The following is a 21790-nucleotide window of genomic DNA, read 5'->3' on the forward strand; positions in this document are numbered from 1 at the left end:
TTTCATCTACAATCCTTCTATATGTGTTTCCTTACAAAAAGGGAGAGTGAGAGGGAGTGAGCCTTAGTGCTAGCAAACGTGGCATTCAGAATAGCAAAGATAGGCATTGAAAGCCTGGGCTGGATTGACATCAGTAGCAAAAACAAAGCATTATTTATGAAGCCTGCCTGGCTATAATTTTCCAGTGGTAATTTTTATTCCCTGACTCATTCCTCTTTTAGCATACACATTTAATAAAAACATTATGGAATAAAAACCAAAAGCAATCTAATGCCAAAGCATACTTAAGTATTGCTTAGCATGATGAAAAATGTAAGAACAAATTGTTGGGACTGGGATATTAATGGGGCAAGCCATGACTTCAAAGTGACTGCAGGTGTGTAGAATTTGGTACACCAGGTAAACAAAGCAGCAGCTTTTGCCTTTGTATAACACAGAAAGCCACACCTTTATCCAATTGCCAGGCTAAATCTTCCCCCTTTTCAGTAAAACTGTAGTGTTGGTATTTGGAGGCAGTTTTCCTGTGGAAATTACCACAATGGACCAGACAGCTGAGGTAATGACATAACCAGGGTTACTGAATATTTTACTGCTTGCATTAGCAAGAAGATTATATAGTTAATCAATCCACAAACACTTCCTGAGTTCTCATTAAATGCAAGACACACAGGGGCAAACTTGCCTATAATCAAATGAAATAATGCAAATGATAGCATGCTGTAAACTACATCTCCATTAAAATGTGTCATGATTATTTAAAATAATATAAATTATTATTATATTATTTTGCAGCCTGGCCCCCAAGTGGTAAGATAGTGCTTTTAATCTATTCTGTTGGGAGTGACCCAGAATTATCTGGACTGAAGTACACTTTGCTTAAAACCAAGCATACTGGGCTTCCCTGGTGGCCCAGTGGTTAAGAATCCGCCTGCCAATGCAGAGCACACGGGTTCGAGCCCTGGTCCGGGAAGATCCCCCATGCCTGAGAGTAAATAAGCCCGTGCCCACAACTACTGAGCCTGCACTCTAGAGCCTGTGTGCCACGACTGTTGAAGCCCGCGTACCTAGAGCCCGTGCTCTGCAGCAAGAGAAGCCACGACAATGAGAAGCCCGAGCACCGCAACGAAGAGTAGCCCCTGCTCACCACAACTAGAGAAAGCCCACGCACAGGAATGAAGACCCAACACAGCCAAAAATAAAAATAAATTAAAAAAAATAAGCACACTGGGAACGGGGTTCAAAGATTAATGGTGATGGATGCTCACTAAATGTATTGCAATAATAATTTCACAATATATGTAAGTCAAACCACTATGTTGTACATCTTAAAATTGTACACTGATGTATGTGAATTATATCTCAATAAAACTAGAAAAAAATGGTTAACAGAAAGCAAGTCAGATTCTTAGGAAGTTGGCCCCAATATTCCATTATTTTCACTATATATAATAGCAAGATAAAGAGTCTTTGCTCCCCACTGAATAAATGGACCGACTTGGATAGAGAACAGTGCATTTGTGAATGCTCAAGATTCCAGACAAATCTAGTTTATTAATCAGTGCTCTAAATTAGAGATGTTTTTCTGCTATGCAAAGTGCAGTAAGCCTCAAAACCATCATGATATCACCACACTTACCTTTGATTATAAATTCATAGCTTGGCATAACATTGGTACATTTTATAGAGAGAGACATTGAAAAATAGCTTTTATACATTTCATTGGTTATGAAAGGAAAGTTATGATTTAGCCTTAAGCCAACTTCCCTGCCTTGGGCTCTAGGCGTTTTTGTTTTTTTTTTCCTTATTTTCTATTTCATTATAATTTACGGAGAAGCTTCTTTTATTCTTCATTTCTCTTCCACAAATAGAGCCCTGAATTCAAGCCAGCATTTTTAAGAGACAGCACTAATCCCAGTTACTTATTAAGTGGGTTTTGAATACCTATAATTCAATGTTATCTTTTGACTTGTCAAGTTTGATGTTGCCTTCAGCTGGAGGGCATACACAAGGTTGTTTTTGTTTGTTTTGCCTTTCTGCTTTGCAATCAGCAGCAGTAATATCAGAACTTAGACAACCAATAGCTCTCAACACAGCTGGCTTCTAGTGCTGCCTCCATGTTCTTAAGTGAAGGAGGGTAAGACTTGAAAACCATTATAACAAGCTTTCAATCTGCATGTTGCCATTTTGATGCTAATGCAGTTTTCCTAGAGAATCTTCCCCAAACTACAAGTTGCACAACAAATGCATTCTCCTGACATTCCTCTTCAGTTCATAGGGCATCTCAAATATAAAGGCACATAAAATAGTCTTCTTACAGTGAAGTCACTTGCTTCTATACTTGCCAGTTAGAATTTCATGTATATAAGGAAAATTTAACGTTGTCTTTAAATTTAATTTTCACCTTCTTTATAATGCCTCCAAGCTAAAACTCAAGATATCATTTTTTAGCATTTTTATTATTAGTTTTTTAATGTAGAAAAGCCTGGAGCCTAATTAATACCCCATAAATTCTAAATAAACCTACCATACACTAGCCAAAAGCAGATGGGGACTGAGATTCAACCCTTCAAAACAGTTTCATAGGACCCAACAATCCTCCTGTCCAGAGATTACTTGGACAACTTTTTTTACAACAAATGTTTAAAATCCAAAGCAGCTTTGGCTTCAGGGAGAGCATCCTACAACATGAGCGATTCCATGGTTATTTGGTACTTTTCTCAGAGTACCCTGCTTTTTGGAAAGTTATTGACCAAAAACTGTTGGAGATGTTAGACACCACAGGAAGAGAGCCACCAAGGCCAGACCAGAGCAGGTATCACCAACCTCAATAAGTAGACAAAAGAATTAAAACTTAGAAATGAACTTGCCCAGAGGCATTCTATTTAAAAATGAAAATGTAGTTTGGTGAAACATTTTGTAGAGTTCTTCCACAGTATAGTGAAGGAATATATAGGGTCGTTGGGCTGTACCCCACAGGTCTACAAGCCCTAAACTTGCCCAGCTTCAAGACTGAAGAAAGAGCCTGGAGTCAGCCACAGAGACATCAGTGGTTTAATGCAGAGGGGCAACTTTTATTCCCTGACTCTTTCCTCTTTTAGCATACACATTTAATAAAAACGTTATGGAACAAAACCCGAAATGAAAGTTAATCATTTTCATTTTCCTATGTACCAGCAATAAACAAGTGGAATCTGAAATTAAAAACACAATGTCATTTACATTAGCAGCCCTGAAAATGAAATACTTAGGTTTAAAATTAACAAAATATGTACAAAGTCTATATGAGGAAAACTATAAAACCCTAAAGAAGAAATTTTTTTTTAAATCTAAATAAATGGCAAAATATTCTATGTTCGTGGATAGGAAGGCTCAACATTGTCAAGATGTCAGTTATTCCCAAATTGATCTATACATTCAATGCAATCTCAATAAAAATTCCAGCAAGTTATTTTATGATATTGACAAACCGATTCTAAAGTTTATATGAAGAGGCAAAAGACCCTGAATAGCCAATACAATTAAAAGAGAACAAAGTTAGAAAACTGACACCACTTGGCTTCAAGACTCACTATTAAGCTACAATAATTAGGACAGTGTGGTACCAGTGAGAGAACAGACAAAGGGATCAATGGAACAGAATACAGAGCTCAGCAATAGACTCCCAAAAATATAGTCAACTGATCTTTGACAAAGAGGCAAATACAATATAATGGAGCAAAGATTGTGTTTTCCGCAAGTGGAAAGCTAAAACAGCTAGACATTCCAATGCAAAGAAAATGAATCTAGACACAGAGCTTACACCTTTCAAAAAAGGTGGATTGCAGACCTAAATGTAAAATGCAGAACTATAAAACCCTTAGAAAATAATATAGGAGAAATCCTAGATGACCTTGGGTATGGGCATGACTTTTAGAATACAACATCAAAGGCACAACCTGTGAAATAAATAATTTATAATCTGGACTTCATTAAAATTAACAGTTCCGGTTTGCAAAAAACAATTTCAATAGAATGAGAAGACAAGCCATGAAAAAATATTGGCAAAAGACACATCTGATAAAGAATATTATGCAAAATACACAAGTAACTTATAAAACTCAATAATAAAAACATAAACAACTTGGCTTAAAATGGGCAAAAGACCTGAACAGACACCTCACCAAAAACGATGTATGAATGGCAAATAAGCATTATGAAAAGGCACTGCACATCATATGTCATTAAGGAATGCTAATTTTTTAAAAAAGATACCACTACATACCTATTAGAATAGCCAAATTCTGGAACACTGATGTCACTAAATGCTGGTGAGGATATGGAGCAACAGGAACTTTCATTCATCGCTGGTGGGAATGCAAAATGGTACAGCCACTTGGAGGACAGTTTTGTGGTTTCCTACAAGAGTAAATATACCCTTTACCATACAATCCATTAATTTCGCTCCTTGGTATTTACCTAAAAAAGTTGAAACATTTATCTTCTCAAAAACCTGCACATGGATGTTTATAGAAGCGCTGTTCATAACTGCCAAAACTTGGAAGCAACCAAGATGTCCTTCAGTAGGTGAGTAGATAAATAAAGTCTGGTATATCCAGACAATTGAATATTTGTTAGCACTAAAAAGATGAGCTATTGGGCTTCCGTGGTGGCGCAGTGGTTGAGAGTCCACCTGCCGAGGTAGGGGACGTGGGTTCATGCCCCGGTCCGGGAAGTTCCCACATGCCGCAGAGCGGCTGGGCCTGTGAGCCATGGCCGCTGAGCCTGCGCGTCCGGAGCCTGTGCTCCACAATGGGAGAGGCCACAACAGTGAGAGGTCCGTGTACCGCAAAAAAAAAAGAAAAAACAAAGATGAGCTATTAAGCCATGAAAAGACATAGAGGAAACTTAAATGCATATTAGTAATTGAAAGAAGCTAACCTGAAAGGCTACATACTGTATGATTACAGCTATATGACATTCTGGAAAAGGCAAAACTCTAGAGGCAGTAAAAAGGTCAGTGGCCACTACTAGTTGTGGGTCAGGGGAGGAAATGAATACAGAACAAAGGATTTTAAGGCTGTGATAATACTCTGTATGATATTATAATGATGGATACATATCATTATCATCTTCCTAAACTGATAGAATGCACAACACCATGAGTTAATGCTGATATAAACTATGAACTTTGGGTGATTATGATATGTCAGTGTAGGTACTTTAATTGGAATTAATGTACCACTCTGGGGGATATTGATAATTGGGGAGGTTATGCATGTGTACACAGCACACAATACAGGGAGTATACAGGAAATCTCAGTACCTTTCTTTCAATTTTGTTGTAAACATTAAACTTTTCAAAGTCTTAATAAAGAAAAATTACTTTCAAGGCAAATATAATACATGGTATGCATCCTTACAAAATTTGTGATCTAATTATAGGAATACATTGTGAGCCATGAGAAGTTAAATAACAAATGTAAGATATGATATAGAATATTTCATGGTTAATGAGTCCAGAAAGAGCTGTGAGTTCAGAACAAGGAAATCTCTTTGCCCAGGAAGATTCAATGGAGAAGATGAGACTGAAGTTGATTGTTAAAGGATAGTTTGGTTAAAGGGAAGGGAGAATGATGAGCCTGGGTTAGAGATTAGCTTATAAAAAAAATTCATACCAATATTTAAAAGCAGTGCCCCTTCCCTTCATGTTCTGAGATTAGTGTGTGAGTTTGCTCTCTTGAAATGATGTTAATGCTGCTTTCTCAAAGGATTGGTGCAAAATTTTTCACTTAGTGTGGACAACCTTTATAATATTATAGTATTGTGTTTAAAAATAAATTTGATGAACAATTTATTGATTTCATGAGAAAATACCACTGTAAAGGAAGTTCTATATTAAAGCTTGCCTACTCCATTTTAGTTCAACATGAAAAGGCAGGTCATTGATTCAATGTAAACATCACAATATTATATTCTTGAAATTTAAAAACATCATATGAATAAAGGAAACAAAAAAATTTAAGCAAAAAAATCTGTAATACATTGTGAATTTCTTGAAAGTAACTGGTTTTATTTATTAATGCTTACAGGAAACCTAGCACATAGAAAACACTCAAAAATGTTTTTCTATTTTGAATTTAAAATAATTCTAAGTTAAGTCTAATCTCACATTAAAGTCTTTTTTTTTTACATTTCTGACGATGATCCTTAAATAACCAAATCACAACTATTATACTATTTATATTTCATTTACAGCACAGTACATAAATGCATGTTTATGCATATTTAAATCTTAAAGGTTTGCATGTATGCAGATTCTAAAATGTGGTCAAAGTTAATTGTTACATACCGTTTATATTTAAGAGGTGGCGGCTTGTGGGCAGAACTAGCTTTGAATGCACTAACTTTTGTGCATATAAATTTATAGACTCCAGCATATTTTGATTATGGAATGGGGCTTCAGATTCTTTTAAACTTATCTGAATGACAGATAATTTTCTCACATACATTATGTCATCCCACCATATTTTCAAACTTCCTAAGTTATTTCTTTTAAATAATGAGCCAAATGATTTTTTTTAAATGACAGGCCAGTACATTGCTAACAACTTGTTCAATTTAAAAGGTTGTTGGAAAGATGTTATTAAAATTCTGCATTAATACAAATTTATACTAATTTTGACAGCTTTTCAGTAACATATGGCAGTAAAATTAATATGAATCACACCTCAATGTTAATTTTAAAAAGTCCTGAGCCTATCTTTTGAGTAACAGACATTTCTATAAACTGCTCAGGTATCATTAAAGCACAGAGCTGAGCTACAAAGACCACGATAAAAGTGTGATATAAGTCCCATGTTACATTCACTTATCCACTGATGCAGTCATGCCTTGGTTTTATACTTTCTTTTAATGTCTTTCACCATTTGAAAGGGACAAATGTCCTTGTCCCATGTTATAATTCTATAGCATCAAGACTGTGAGTCCATGAATCCCACCACTTACTGTCCATCAATTTCCTCCTTCCTCTATTGCCTCCCTACCTATTTCATGATCCATACAATCATACTCTTGCAAATGCCTTCTGCCCTTTGCTTTCATCTTGCCTAGACCCATGAACTGAATTCTGGTGAAAATTAATCAGTCCTAAACAAAATCCCACAACTGGGGAAGTTGGTTTTAGTATAAGTGCACCATGATCTCCTTAATACTAGTGAAGTTTTCTTCCATCTTCTTCTCTACCATTGCCATCAATTAACTTCTCTTTCCTGATGTCTAGCTCCCTCCTGGCTATCTAATGTTTGACCAACTTTCATGATGAGCTTTGTAAAATGTAAATCACTTTCCACCACTCCCAAGGTTAAAAGGCTGTAATGGTTTTCAGTTGCCCTTAAGTAGGGCCCTAAACCCCGTAAGGAAATTTAAATACTCTACATTACACAGCTCTTTTATCTGCCTCTCTTTCTCCTCTTAAGCTGTCTTTCTCTTCAGCACACTTAGTCCACCTTGTCCTTTCACTTCCTCAAACATTCTCACCTGGGGCTTCATTCATTTCTGAAGGTAGGCTGCTGGACAGTCTCGTCTCATTTTCAGGTAGGTCTTCCCCTGTCTCCAAATGTAAAATAGATTCTCCATTATTATGTCTCAAAGCATCTTTTCTTCTAATCAGTTTTCATCATGTGTAACTACAGTTTTGATTTTTCTTTGCTTACTCTCTGCTTCTCCCAGGAAAATCTATGATCCAGGCAGCAGGGCATCTTACCATATGCCCATTACATAGTAGAATATCTGGAACACAGACACTGCTTCATAAATATCAGTTAAATGAATGAAAAAATGAACATGTGAATGAAGCGTGCTGTTAGTTGACAAATACAGTAATTTGGGAGCACTATATTTTAAATACTAGTACATAAGCTGAGAAAAACTCCCTTAGGATTTCTTAAATCACCAACGGATTAACATGTTTTTCAGAAGAAATTCTATCAATATGTGATTTAAGTCTAATAAAATGAAGTGTTCTTTACTTCTTCAACACAGATCTCATTGTGCAATCACCAATTTTTCTTGATTTGAATTTTATTTATTTTAACCAATTTTTATATTCTTAATACGGTTCTAAACCAACCTTATTATACAGAGGCAGAAACCAAGAGCCACAGAATTTAAATGAATCTCTAAACGCCACACAACTAGTAAGTGGCAGAACTGCTACTAGGATCTGAGTGTAAACTTTAAATCTTCCTTTTTATAAACTGTAATGTAAAAATCTTCCAAATGTTTAGGTTTTACCTAGCTACTTATTTAAAATATGATGACAGAAGATTTTAATAAGGTCCTAAGGTACTGACTTCTCATAGTTCATACGTTCTAACGGCAGCTAAATATTACTTTCCAGCTAAAGAGAACCCAGTGTTGCTTTTCTGTAACTGGTTTTCAATGAGCCTGGGACATCTGTATTATTCAGTTCTCTTTGTCAGTGATCCACAGAGTTCTTCCTACACAGCTGATGCCTGTTTACTCACATGCACACTGATATTTAAGCCCTGTTTAGCTTTCTTTAGCTATCACTTTAGACTTAAATTGCATTTAGTTCTTTATTGAAAGCTGGAGATAAGATCAGATTGTCAACTTAACTGGATCCCCAAGACCTGCAGAAAGGGATTTATGAGGGAAATATAAGGAGACAAGAAATGTAAGTTGAACCTCTGTTCACCCAGTGTAATAAAATAAGCAGAATTTGTTATAATTACATTCCTTCTAGATTGCATTCAAATATACATATTTTCTCCAGTCCAATAGTGGTTAATATATCTGGACAGTAAGTTTTATTTGGCCTGTTTCCTTATCACTACACTTTTCCAAAATCTCTCCTGTCCTTGTCTCATTGTTTCTTCTTTCCAAGACACATCTTTCAGTTAATTCACAAAGATACTGAGACATCAACAGAACAACTGTCAGAGAAGTGTTTCCAACTAGGCAGATTCATTCAATTAAAATAAAGTGAGCTGTATTTCATCAGAAGGGGTAATGCTGTAGAGTTCCAAGGTAGAGATAATTACATCCACAGGTCATGTTGCTTTTATTTATGGTTTTATTAAATTGTATTGCTTATTACCATGTGCAAATCTATAACCCACACTTATTGTTTTCTTTTTTCTTTGTTCCTGAAGAATAATACGCCTCTACATCCATTTCTAATTTCCCACTCATAGGTTGTTTTATATGTCTTTTCCGTTTAGTTTATATTGTGATTCTTTCTACTGTGTGGAATCTCTATACACCCTGAGAACATTGGCAAGAGCTATTTATAGCTCTTGTCTCTGAATGTAAAAAAGGTCCAAATACATTTCTCACTACAGTAAGCCTGGCTTCTTCCCTCTACATGCCTATCACACTGTAAATCTCTGGATCTACAAGTGATATGAATTTCAAAATGTACAAGCTTTGTTACCTTGGGCAAGTCAAACATTTAAACATCAATTCCTTTAGGGATAACAATTCTGGCCCTATCTAATCCATAAATTATTGTTAAGCTCAAATATATTCTTATTAGAAAACAATTGTGATACAAATATATAATAAAATTTGCTATCATTATGTTATTATTTTCTAAGACACAGACAGAAATACAGATATGCAGCTGTTCTGTAATGATAAATCTCCAAAGGGTTTTGAGTGGTTTTGCAGTCTTCTCAGCTTCTCTTCTACTCAAGTAAATGCCAGTACAGAGCTCACAGTTGAAGGTGAACATTTTTAATTTCTAACTTAAGTAAAATATAATTCTTAAAAGTCACATTGTTGCAAACAATGCAAAACTTTAGCATGTAACTCAAAAAAGATGCTACATTTTAATTTTTTCAGCTCAATTTTCATCTATGTTATTTTAAAACTTTGTACTCTTCTCTAAGCTGGTTTTCATCCATTTAGCATTACTATTTGTCTGACGGCTTTAATATTATTAGGGCCACAATAATCTCATCTATTTGGAGCCCATTTGTTCAATCACTGGAATTTATATGTTATCTTAAAATCATTCTGTTAAGTTGCTTAAACATTTTGTATGTTAATTTGTGGGTATTTTGATTCTTATAACATTTAATTGGAATTAACAATATTTTTAAACAACTTTTTTTTTCAAAATGTGAATTATGCATGTGTTTGAAGCTTTTCTCTAAGTGTTCAATTTTATTTTGCAAATACAATGGCGATTAATGTAAGCATTTTTGAGAAAAAAAATAAGCCCTTTCAGGCATTAACAGAGCAGGTGATAAATTAGTTTGGTTAGTGGCTTCATAGATTTCTAACTTAACATCCTAAAGTCAATTAAATTCAAAAGAGACTTAGTATATCAAAGATGGTTGGTGAACTTTTTTTTTTTTTAACATCTTTATTGGAGTATAATTGCTTTAAAATAGTGTGTTAGTTTCTGCCGTATAACAAACTGAATCAACTACACATATACATACATCCCCATATCTCCTCCCTCTTGCTTCTACCTCCCACCCTCCCTATCCCACCCCTCTAGGTGGTCAAAAAGCACTGAGCTGATCTCCCTGTGCTATGTGGCTGCTTCCCACTAGCTATCTATTTTACATTTGGTAGTGTATATATGTCCATGCCACTCTCTCACTTCGTCCCAGCTTACCCTTCCCCCTGTCTTCAAGTCCATTCTGTACATCTGCATCTTTATTGCTGTCCTGCCCCTATGTTCTTCAGAACCATTTTTTTTTTTAAGATTCCATATATATGTGTCAGCATACAGTATTTGTTTTTCTCTTTCTGACTTACTTCATTCTGTATGATGGTCACTAGGTCCAACCACCTCACTACAAATAACTCAATTTTGTTTCCTTTTATGGCTGAGTAATATTCCATTGTATATATGTTCCACATCTTCTTCATCCGTTCATCTATCGATGGACACTTAGGCTGCTTCCATATCCTGGCTATTGTAAATAGAGCTGCAATGAACACTGGGGTACATGCCTCTTTTTGAATTATGGTTTTCTCAGGGTATATGCCCAGTAGTGGGATTGCTGGGTCGTATAATACTTCTATTTTTAGTTTTTTGAGGAACCTCCATATTGTTCTCCATAGTGGCTGCATCAATTTACCCACCAACAATGCAAGAGCATTCCCTTTTCTCCGCACCCTCTCCAGCATTTATTGTTGGTAGATTTTTTGATGATGGCTATTCTGACCAGTGTGAGGTGATACCTCATTGTAGTTTTTTTTTTTTTTTTTTGCAGTATACAGGCCTATCACTGCTGTGGCCTCTCCCATCGCGGAGCACAGGCTCCAGACATGCAGGCCCAGTGGCCATGGCCCACGGGCCCAGCCACTCCACAGCATGCCGGACCCTCCCGGACTGGGGCTCGAACCTGTGTCCCCTGCATCGGCAGGTGGACTCTCAACCACTGGGCCACCAGGGAAGCCCCTCACTGTAGTTTTGATTTGCATTTCTCTAATTAATGATGTTGAGCATTCTTTCATGTGTTTGTTGGCAATCTGTATATCTTCTTTGGAGAAACGTCAATTTAGGTCTTCTGCCCATGTTTGGATTGGGTTGTTTGTTTTTTTGATATTGAGCTGCATGAACTGCTTGTATATTCTGGAGATTAATACATCAATTGCTTCATTTGCAAATATTTTCTCCCATTCTGAGGGTTGTCTTTTCGTCTTGTTTATGGATTCCTTTTCAGTGCAAATGGTTTTAATTTCATTAGGTCCCATTTGTTTGTTTTTGTTTTTATTTCCAACTTCTCTAAATGTTTGATAGAATTCACCTATGAAGCCATCTTGTCCTGGACTTTTGTTTGTGGGAAGATTCTTAATCACAGTTTCAATTTCATTACTAGTAATTGGTCTGTTCATAGTTTATATTTCTTCCTGGTTCAGTCTTGGAAGGTTTTACCTTTCTAAGAATTTGTCCATTTCTTCCAGGTTGTCCATTTTATTGGCATAGAGTTGCTTGTAGTAGTGTCTTAGGATGCTTTGTATTTCTGTGGTGTCTGTTGTAACTTACTCAGAGGTCTCTCAGGCTGTCTTCATTTCTTTTCATTCTTTTTTCTTTGTTCTGCAGCAGTGAATTCCAACATTCTGTGTTCCAGGTCACTTATCCGTTCTTCTGCCTCAGTTATTCTGCTATTGATTCCTTCTAGTGTAGTTTTCATTTCAGTTATTGTATTTTTCATCTCTGTTTGTTTTTTAATCCTTCTAGGTCTTTGTTAAACATTTCTTGCATCTTCTTGATCTTTGCATCCATTCTTTTTCCGAGGTCCTGGATCATCTTCACTATCATTATTCTGAATTCTTTTTCTGGAAGGTTGCCTATCTCCACTTCATTCGGTTATTTTTCTGGGGTTTTATCTTGTTCCTTCATCTGGTACATAGCCCTCTGCCTTTTCATCTTGTCTATCTTTCTGTGAATGTCGTTTTTGTTCCACAGGCTGCAGGAATGTAGTTCTTCTTGCTTCTGCTGTCTTCCCTCTGGTGGATGAGTCTATCTAAGAGGGTTGTGCAAGTTTCCTGATGGGAGGGACTCTGGAATTCTTTTTTTTTTTTTTGGTACGGGCCTCTCACTGTTGTGGCCTCTCCCATTGCAGAGCACAGGCTTCAGACGCACAGGATCAGTGGCCATGGCTTATGGGCCTAGCCACTCTGTGGCATGTGGGATCTTCCCAGATGGGGCACAAACCCGTGTCCCCTGCATCGGCAGGCAGACTCTCAACCACTGCACCACCAGGGGAGCCCCTGGAATTCTTTTTTGATTGCACATTACTACACTTGGTTGTGTCTTCCTCATTCTTGAGGACACCCTTATCCAAATTTGAAAGTGGGTTACATGGGCTAAAATAAATAATAAAAAGATCAGTGTATCTGAGCAGAGTGGGAGAGGATACAGTGGTGTGAAATGATGTCAGAATGTCAGAGAGATACTGAGGAGCCAGTATGTGGAGTTTTGTAAAGGTCTAGAAAGTTTGGATTTTCTTCCTTTGTGATGAATAGCCATTAGAGAGTTGCAGTAAGGGAGTCCAATGTGAACTGATTCCCAAGTTTAAAAACATTATTCTGATGTATAGAGAATAGACTGTAAGTGAAGTGATGAGCTGAAGTAAAGAGATAGACTAGGAGGATATTGCAATAATCCATGCAAAATGATGGTAATTTACCAAGGATGGTAGCAGTAAAGATAGAAAGAAGTAGCTTTCTGGATTTAGACTGGATATATTTTGGAGGTCAAGTTGACAGGGCATACTGATGCCCTGTATGTGGGAAAAATGGAAAGACTCCTAGATTTTTGACTCTTGTAATTGGATGGAGGTGGCAAAAGAAGAAAGGAAGCATAACTCCCAATATTCTTGCCTGGGAGATATTGAGTGGACGGTAATAGCATGATATAGATAAGTAACCCATAAGGAAGAACAGGTTTTCTAGGGGACAGATTGGGTTTATATTTAAACATGTTATGTTTTAGGTACTTGTGAATATCTAGTTCCAGAAGTCTATCTCTAATTTTAGGAAAGTTTTGTTTTCAATGAAAAATTAGGAAAACTAGCTTTAAAAGCAATATTCTTACCCTGATGTTTATGAAATAACTTTGTGGACATAATAAACTATTATGGAATCTTTTGAACCCATATCGAGAAAGATTCATGTTTAATTAGAAGTATCCATACAATGCTTCTTATCGAGCTTTTATGAGTATTGACGGTAGGGATTTACATACACCTTAACTTGAGTCATTACAATTAATCCATTTTAAGCAATTGACCTTCTAATAAATAATAAACAAATCCTCAACAAAATCCTTTAGAGATTATAGGCTGTAGTTTTAAAATCTTGACAATGAAAGAGGACAAATAGCTGTAATTCAGAATCTTGAATAAAGACGACAGAATTTGGCCTTTCAATTTTTTTTATAAATGTGGAATAAATACTTTGATTCACCTTCAGTTCAACAGTACACATTATGACTCAAATTCAGTTACCTCATAGGAGACTACTTTTTTCAGTTCTTTCTTTTTTCTACTCCTTGGGTTAAAATTGCTGCACTATGTGTCATCTTGACAATGTTTTCACTCCCTTCTTAGCAGTTATGTATGAAATCCAGACTTGTTACTGACATTTCCAGTTAGATGTTTAATAGAATCTCAAGCTTCACTTGGTCCACACAAGCTCCTTGTAGTAATCACTATCATTTCCTCTCCCATGTCTTCCATTCACTCACTTAAACTTGTTTAAATTCACTCAGCTCTGGCTGACTTCCCATTTCCAACTGCCAGTATCTGCATTTCTGTGCCTGAGGACTCTTTCCTCCAGCTATAGAAAACCACTATGAAGCCAAAAATGCTACGGAATCAACACCATCCAAACAGTGACTGGGAGTGGATAAATACCTCCCCTTTCTCACGGCCAAGGTAGGATAATTCGGAGTAATCTCTGTTTCCCAGAGTTTTCTCACAGCACTAAGCTTCAGACACTCTCTGTTGTCAGTTGGCTTAACAGAACATCCACAGTGGCAGCTACCTTTTCTTATTTCACCTCCACACTTCCCTACTCTTGTTCTTTAAACTTCCCAAATAAACTACTTGCACTCAAATGCTCATGTGTTAAGGCAGTCCAAACTGGGATGTTCCCCTACAAACCCACTCTTCTTGGAGTCTTTCCTACATCAGTCAATGACACCTCCAGTTCTACCAGTTGCTGGGTCAAAGTCCGAGGTGTCATTCTCAATTCCTTTTTTTTCATACCTCAAACTGACTATCAGAAAATCTTGTGGCATCTATTTTAAATACATCTAGAATTTGACCAATCATCTCCATCCTTAGTGTCTGTATTAGTCCGCTTGGACTGCTGCAACAACAACAACAAAAACACCCCATAGATGGAGTGGCTTAAGTGCCAGACATTTATTTTCTCACGATTGTGGAAGCTGGAAGTCCTAGATCAAGATGTGGGCAGGATTGGTTTTTTCTGAGGCTTCTCTCTTTGACTTGCCTTCTTAACTGTGTCCTCACCAGGACCTCTTCTCTGTGAGCCCACACCCCTGGTGTTTTCTGTGTGTCCTTATTCTCCTCTTCTTATAAGGACACCAGTGACATTGGTTTAGGGTCCAGCCTAACTTCCTCATTTTAACTTAACTGCCTCTTTAAAGGTCCTATCTCCAAACAGAGTCACAGAGGTACTGGGAGGCAGGGCTTCAACATACAAATTTTAGAAGGACTCAGTTCAGCCTATAACATTGACCCCACTCCTACTGGTTCCAATTTATTCCAAGACATCATCTTTTTCTGTATGGAAAAGCAATAGGCTCTGAACTGTCTGCCCTACTTCTGCCCTTTCTTACCGTCAGTTCTTGACACAACAGCCAGAATTTTCCCATTGGCACTCTGCTCAAAATCCTCTACTGGCTTCCCATCTGACCTAGAATAAAATTCTATGACCAACAAAATCTACATTGTCCCAACTCCTTTCCTCTCTTGACATCACATTCTATTATTCCACTCCCCACTCCAACACTCATCCAGTACACTGACCTCCTTGCTGTTACTTGAGCAACCTTGGCTAGTCACATCTTAGGGCCCTTACATGTTGTTCCCTTTACCTAAAATGATATTCCCTGCAACATCTGCATGGCTATCTCCATTCCTCCCTTCAGGTCTTTACTCAAAACTCATCTTAAGATGAGTTTATGTATGGTCACCATACATAAAATTTTAATCCCTCTCTGATACTTCCTTACTGGTTTTCATTCTCCTTAGCACTTATATTCTAGAATATAATATTTTCTAGAATATAATATTTTACATATTTAGCAGGTTTATTTTCTGTCTCCCACACTAAATTATAAGCTTCTCAAGGGCTCGAATATTTTTTCATTCACTCTTGATACTTCAGTACCTAGAACCATGCCTGCAACATAGTAGACGTTCAAAAAATGTTTGTTGCATGAATGGATGATCTTTTTAGTGTAGTAGTAAAATAATTACTGTTGTAATAATTCAACCTGGTACATATTTGTATGAGGGCCTCATAGCCTTTCATGCGTATTTTTGCCATGGCTCTTATATATAATAGATGAAAATAACAGAAAATAAAAGAGCAAATTGAAGGGCAGCACACACAGACTAGGCATTTCAGAAAGGATTCCCAGAATGATATCAACATTTTGATGTTTAAGAGAAAAAATATTCATTCATTCAGCAATGATTTACTGATTATTATGAATGTGCCAATCACTCATTAAAAGCTGGGGTAGGAAGATAAGTAAGACCTTGGCCTTGCTTAGGAGGGCTGTATAGTCCATAGAGTTTCTCCTCTACGTGTTTTGAAGTTGTAATTCTCAGCTTTGCATGATTGTGAGGAAGAAGGAGAAGGCTGAGGAGGAGGTAGAGGTGGAAGAAGATGAGAACAAGAAGGAAGAGGAGGATCAGACACTCACATTTAGTAGAACTAGATTTCTAAGCAAACAGAAACACAGAAAGTAATGGGTTTCTTAGGGGCTAAACAAAGAAGAGATGGAAGAGAACAGTGCCCTCTCTAAAGGCTGCCCTAAAGTGATGCTTTGAAGCTTTCTTCAAAGGCACATACTGTGTCTTACCTTTGTTCTAGCTTTGACACAACTGATATCCAGTTTATTATAGGAGTAATAGCATAGGAACGAGCAACAAATAATGAGGTTTCTGCTATTCCGACAGTTGGAAGGAGTATGCATTCAGTAAAAAATGAGCTTTTAAACTAAGGGCAATTCTGTATTTACAAATAAAGATTTCTTAATACATTGTTTACTAGACTAGTGAGAGGCCTGAGCTTGATTTTCTTTCTGGGCATATGTCTCATATGGGGACAGTGGAGACTGGAGGAATAAGACTTAAACTCAGGGTGTGATTATTCCAGGCCCAATGTTTCCTCATAGGCACATAATAATTGCTGTTAGGAATGTACTTTTCTGAAGTTCAAAGCTATAGCATAAGTAAAATAAATGTTTATAGATATCAGGCCTTACAGCCAGTGAAACTGAAGCAAACATTTTTAAGTTACTCCTTAGAGATGCACACAATTAATTGAAGACAGATAATTGCATGTGTAATGGCTTCTTGGACACTAAGTACCTGTTTACAAATCAAATTATTCAATTTAGAGTCTCAAGTGTGTGCTTTCTTTGCTCGATTAACCCCTTATGGCTATGCATAAGCACCTAGTTTGCGAAGATATGGCCTTTAATATTTTTAAGATCATTTAGATTATAATTCAAATTTAAATGTGAAGTAAAAATCTATTATCATTTCCTAAGAGATGTAATATATCAAGTATTGCTCTGAGTCATTTGCTGTTATTGTTTGAGGCTTACATGTTTATTCATAAAACTTGTGTTTAAACAAGTTTTCTATGCAAGGGACTTCCACTCTAAGAGACATTCAAACATGCCTGATAAAAATCTGAAAAGGCAGTTTTCTAAAGGCATTTGAGAGCTGTAACCATGTTTCTCTAAAGAGCTGCTGCTAAGTGTGAAAAGTAGGTGCATTAGAATTACTCATGTAGTCATTCCTTCATCTGAATGTTATTGCACATGATACGGAAAGAGCCATGGAAGATGCTCAAAGAGGAAGAAGATATCCCTGCACACAACGCAAGATTGGATGCATCTGATACATAACACTAATGCCGTGGGAGGGATGGGCATGGTGCTGAGCTCAAACCCTGGAGTCACACAGGCTCTAAAACCAGTTCCATTCCTCAGGAAACGAGGAAACAATATTTATGTCATCATGTTTAGCCTTAGTTTTCTAATCTATAAAAGTAGACCGATCTAGTACCTTGTTCAGGTAGTAATGAGAGAATAGAATGCTTTGTCATGCCTTAATATCTATCATCTTTACAGATGGGTAAAATAAGAGAAAAAAAAAAAGACTCATAAATGGGTAATTAATGCCACAGGTAAAGTAAAATCTTTTTGTAGGGAGGGCAAAAAAAAGGCTGTGTTAAGATTATGATTCATATAGTGAAGTTGGATTGTTCTCTTGAAGGTTACGGCAAACACATGGCTAAATAAATAGCAGAATAACAGGGTAAGAGGGCAAATTGTAGAATGCATGCAGTGGATAAAAATTACATTTGTTACTGTTTTAAATATTTGAAGCTGTTTTATTGATTTGAGTTTCAGAGCAAAATAAGCCTTTGATATAAAGAATATGGTAAACACCAGGGAAAAAAATAATTTGAGTTGTTTCTTTTAATTGTCATTTATTTCCTATCAGACTTTCCAACTTGAGGAAAAATTTGAAATAATTCTTCTCTCCAGGTGAAAACAAAGGAAAATCACCATACAGCACTTGGGATGAAGACAGAACACACTACTTTATTTTTATGTTGTCCTTTAAATAGGTTCGTTCAATAATAGAAGTTAGTTGCTTTTTAGTGATAGTAAATAAAAATAAAAAGATATCCCTGGCATTAGTTTTCCCAGGTGTAGGAGACCTGATAGAAGGCTGTTAATTTGTTGAACATTACTGTTATTAGTGCTCATTTTGGTGATTGAAAAGTGAATGTTTGAATCGGGTGAAGTTTGCTAGTAATCTATACTCATTTTACTTGACTTCTAAAATATAATTATATTATAAGTGAGGCTTATAGGCTCAGGAAAAACAAAGCATTTAAGTGTGGTTTCTTTTTCTCTTTTGTTTCCCCTTTCTCTCTCTCTCCTTCCTTCCCCCCACCCCTCCTTTCATCCCTTCTTTTTAACCTTCCTTCCCTTCTTCCTTCCTTCTATTTTCCCCCCTTCTTTCTTCCCTTCGTCTCTCTCCCCTTCCTTTTTTTTGTTTCCAAAGACAGATAAGCAGTATTCCTTATTTATACTCTGTTTTTTTAAAAGGAAGAAACCCTTGAAAAAGTTATTTTTAATTACTGATGACTTATTCCCATGATGATTTGACTACACATGTTTAATATCGATAATAAAGTTTAAATAGAAAAGAGTGAATCTTTTATTACAAAATAACCCGGGAACTGCCAAACTCTAATTGCATATGTCCCTATTTTTGCTGTTAGATAGAGAATATATATTGAAAAATAACCATACATCAGTTGCATGCTTTGTACTGCTCTTTGGAAATTATGCTTCCAATGGTAATTGCACATTTCTAGCGGTGGTCCAAAGCATTAGGTTTCTGTAGCCCTTAGGCTTCACAGCCTTTTCTGACTCTTAATAGACAGCCTTTTCTCCATGTTCAGCAGTCTATCTCTTTCTCACAAATGCCTTGGGTTGTAAACTGAAGTGTATGTTATACAGTTAACACTAGACAAGAGGACTTACGAAAATATTACAAACTGATCAAGTATTCATTATTGGAAAGATGATATATTATAGTAGCTATTCAAAATACTAGGCTTATAGCTTTACTTCAGTCTGAAAAAGTGGGAAAGAAATGGGGAAAAAATAATCTCATTTACTCCATCTGTCTCATTTAGCACCCACTCCATCCCTCTGTAGTACAATTCATTTTTTTCCTTGTTATTTTTTGAAGACAAATGTTACTTAGAACATGGCGGTAATGTAGAGGAAAAGATTGCATTTGAGAAAACTGAGGCATAAAATTGGCAAATAGCTGTCTTAAAAATATTTTGAAAGAAAAAAATGAATACATGCAGAAAATTTATATTGGCAGAGCCACTGTTTCTTTTAAAATGTGGTTCAGTTTCCCAGAGACAGAGAAATGTGACTTGTTGCCAAAGGTGTTACGGTAACCTTCCTATTATTAATAAATACAATAATTTGCAGAAGCACAGAGTAATGGCAAGTGTCTGAATTTTTAAAATAGTGTGGCATCACAGAATCTGACTGTTGTTCTTTTTTGTTTCCTTAAAGAAAATGTGAGTTTAGAATTTTTTCCTTTTCTGTCAGTTCTGCTGGTGAATATATAAAGAAACAATGTTCCTTTCGCCAACATAAAGAAAAAAATACCAAGATATTTAACCTACAGATTCCAGCTTATTTACTAAATGGAATGGATATTTTCCATATCCCCCCAAAATTAAGAAATAAAATCTGGCATTTTTAGTGTTTAGCTACCACTTATCATTGTGTATCAGAATTTCTTAGTCCTATGATTTATTCTGTGACATGACTGACAATCTTCTTGTTCATCTTAATGTGGAAGTAATGTTTTAAGTGAAAGTATCAATATTTCCAACACACAAGTAATAGTGCACGTACTCTGTGCTTCTACAGTCAGGGATGGTTCGGATTACTTGGTGTATTGTTCATGGCTCTCATAAGACTTCCTTTAGATAAGGTCATGCATTTATATTAGGCTGGCTTTGGAATGCATACTACTTCTGAACTGTGGAAGAGTCTTCTGAACTTGATCCAGTGCATCATATCCTAACAAACTGAGTTAACAGCTAACCATTCTAATAATATCAGTTGAGTACCTGCATTACACCATGTATTTGGTGTCTTGGTCATCTGATTATATCTTTTTGTTCTCTCTTTTTAGGTTTTCAGTAAAAGGAGCTTTTCACATAAACATGTATTATTAATTGCAAAGTCCCTATAAATTCTACTAGATTATGATAATTCAAACACAGTGTAAGTCTATGTATGGAGAATCTCTTTGGGACAGTGGTGAGGCAGTAGGTGTGAAAGGTAGCATGGGAAGACCAGGGATAGGTGTAGATTCCTGGGTCTTACTGGTTTATATTTAGACATTCACTTGCAACCATTAAACAACAACCTTCTGGAAGGGAATCAGGTTATCTTATCTTTATACCCCTAAAACATACAAAACAATGCACTGCAAGTAGTGAGAGCTTGAGATATACTGACAGAATTGGGGAAAACCTAGTTTTTTATAAGTTCTGGGAAAGGTCCTGATAAGAAAGATTTTCTGGAATTTCAGTTTTCTCAGTAAAGCAGTGGTATTTACCATCTACCTTTCCAGATCTACAAATACAGTCTGATCATTGTAAGCTAAATTTATCAGAAGAATCAAGAATAGGGCATTTTGGTTTATCAATTATTTTAGTGTACAGACTTGCTATATGTTAATGATTTTTCATGTATTAGATATCCAACAGAAGACATTTAGTATTAAAATTATAGCATGAAAGGTAAAAGTTGCATCAAGAAAATTATACTTTAAGCTCTGGGAGTGCTTGGTGGGTTATTATAAACACCAATTATCCTGTTATAATTCAAACAGCTGAGAACATGAGAACATTTACTGAGCTATTATATGATAGCACGTAAAGATTTACCTTAGTGGAACTAAGATGACCAGCAATTTAGTTTTATTATTATGTCTCTAGATTTCAACAAAATATATTTTTTCACAGGAATATTTAAATGTTTATTTTTGGACATACTAGTATTGACTGCTTTTCTCTAATATTTCTTAAGTTCTACATTTTTCATTTTTGTCATTGCCTTTTTCTTACTGAAGTATACTTGAATTGCAATATTGTATTAGTTGTACAACATAGTGATTCAATATTTTTATAGATTATACTTCATATAAAGTTATTTAAAATGTTTACTATATTCCGTGTGTTATACACTACATTCTTGTAACTTATTTATTTTATACCTAGTAGTTTGCATCTTAGTCCCCTACACCAATCTTGCCCCTCTCCCCACCTTTCTCTCCACTAATAACCACTGCTTTGTTTTCTGTATCTGTCAGGCTGTTTCTGTTTTGTTACATTCATTCCTTTATTTTATTTTTTAGATGCCACATATAAGTTAAAATACTCAGTATCTGTCTTTCTCTAACTTATTTCACTAAGCATAATACCTCCAGGTCCATTC

The sequence above is a fragment of the Neophocaena asiaeorientalis genome, unplaced genomic scaffold (assembly GCF_003031525.2).
Source record: "Neophocaena asiaeorientalis asiaeorientalis breed wild unplaced genomic scaffold, Neophocaena_asiaeorientalis_V1.1 scaffold184, whole genome shotgun sequence".
Taxonomy (NCBI): domain Eukaryota; kingdom Metazoa; phylum Chordata; class Mammalia; order Artiodactyla; family Phocoenidae; genus Neophocaena; species Neophocaena asiaeorientalis.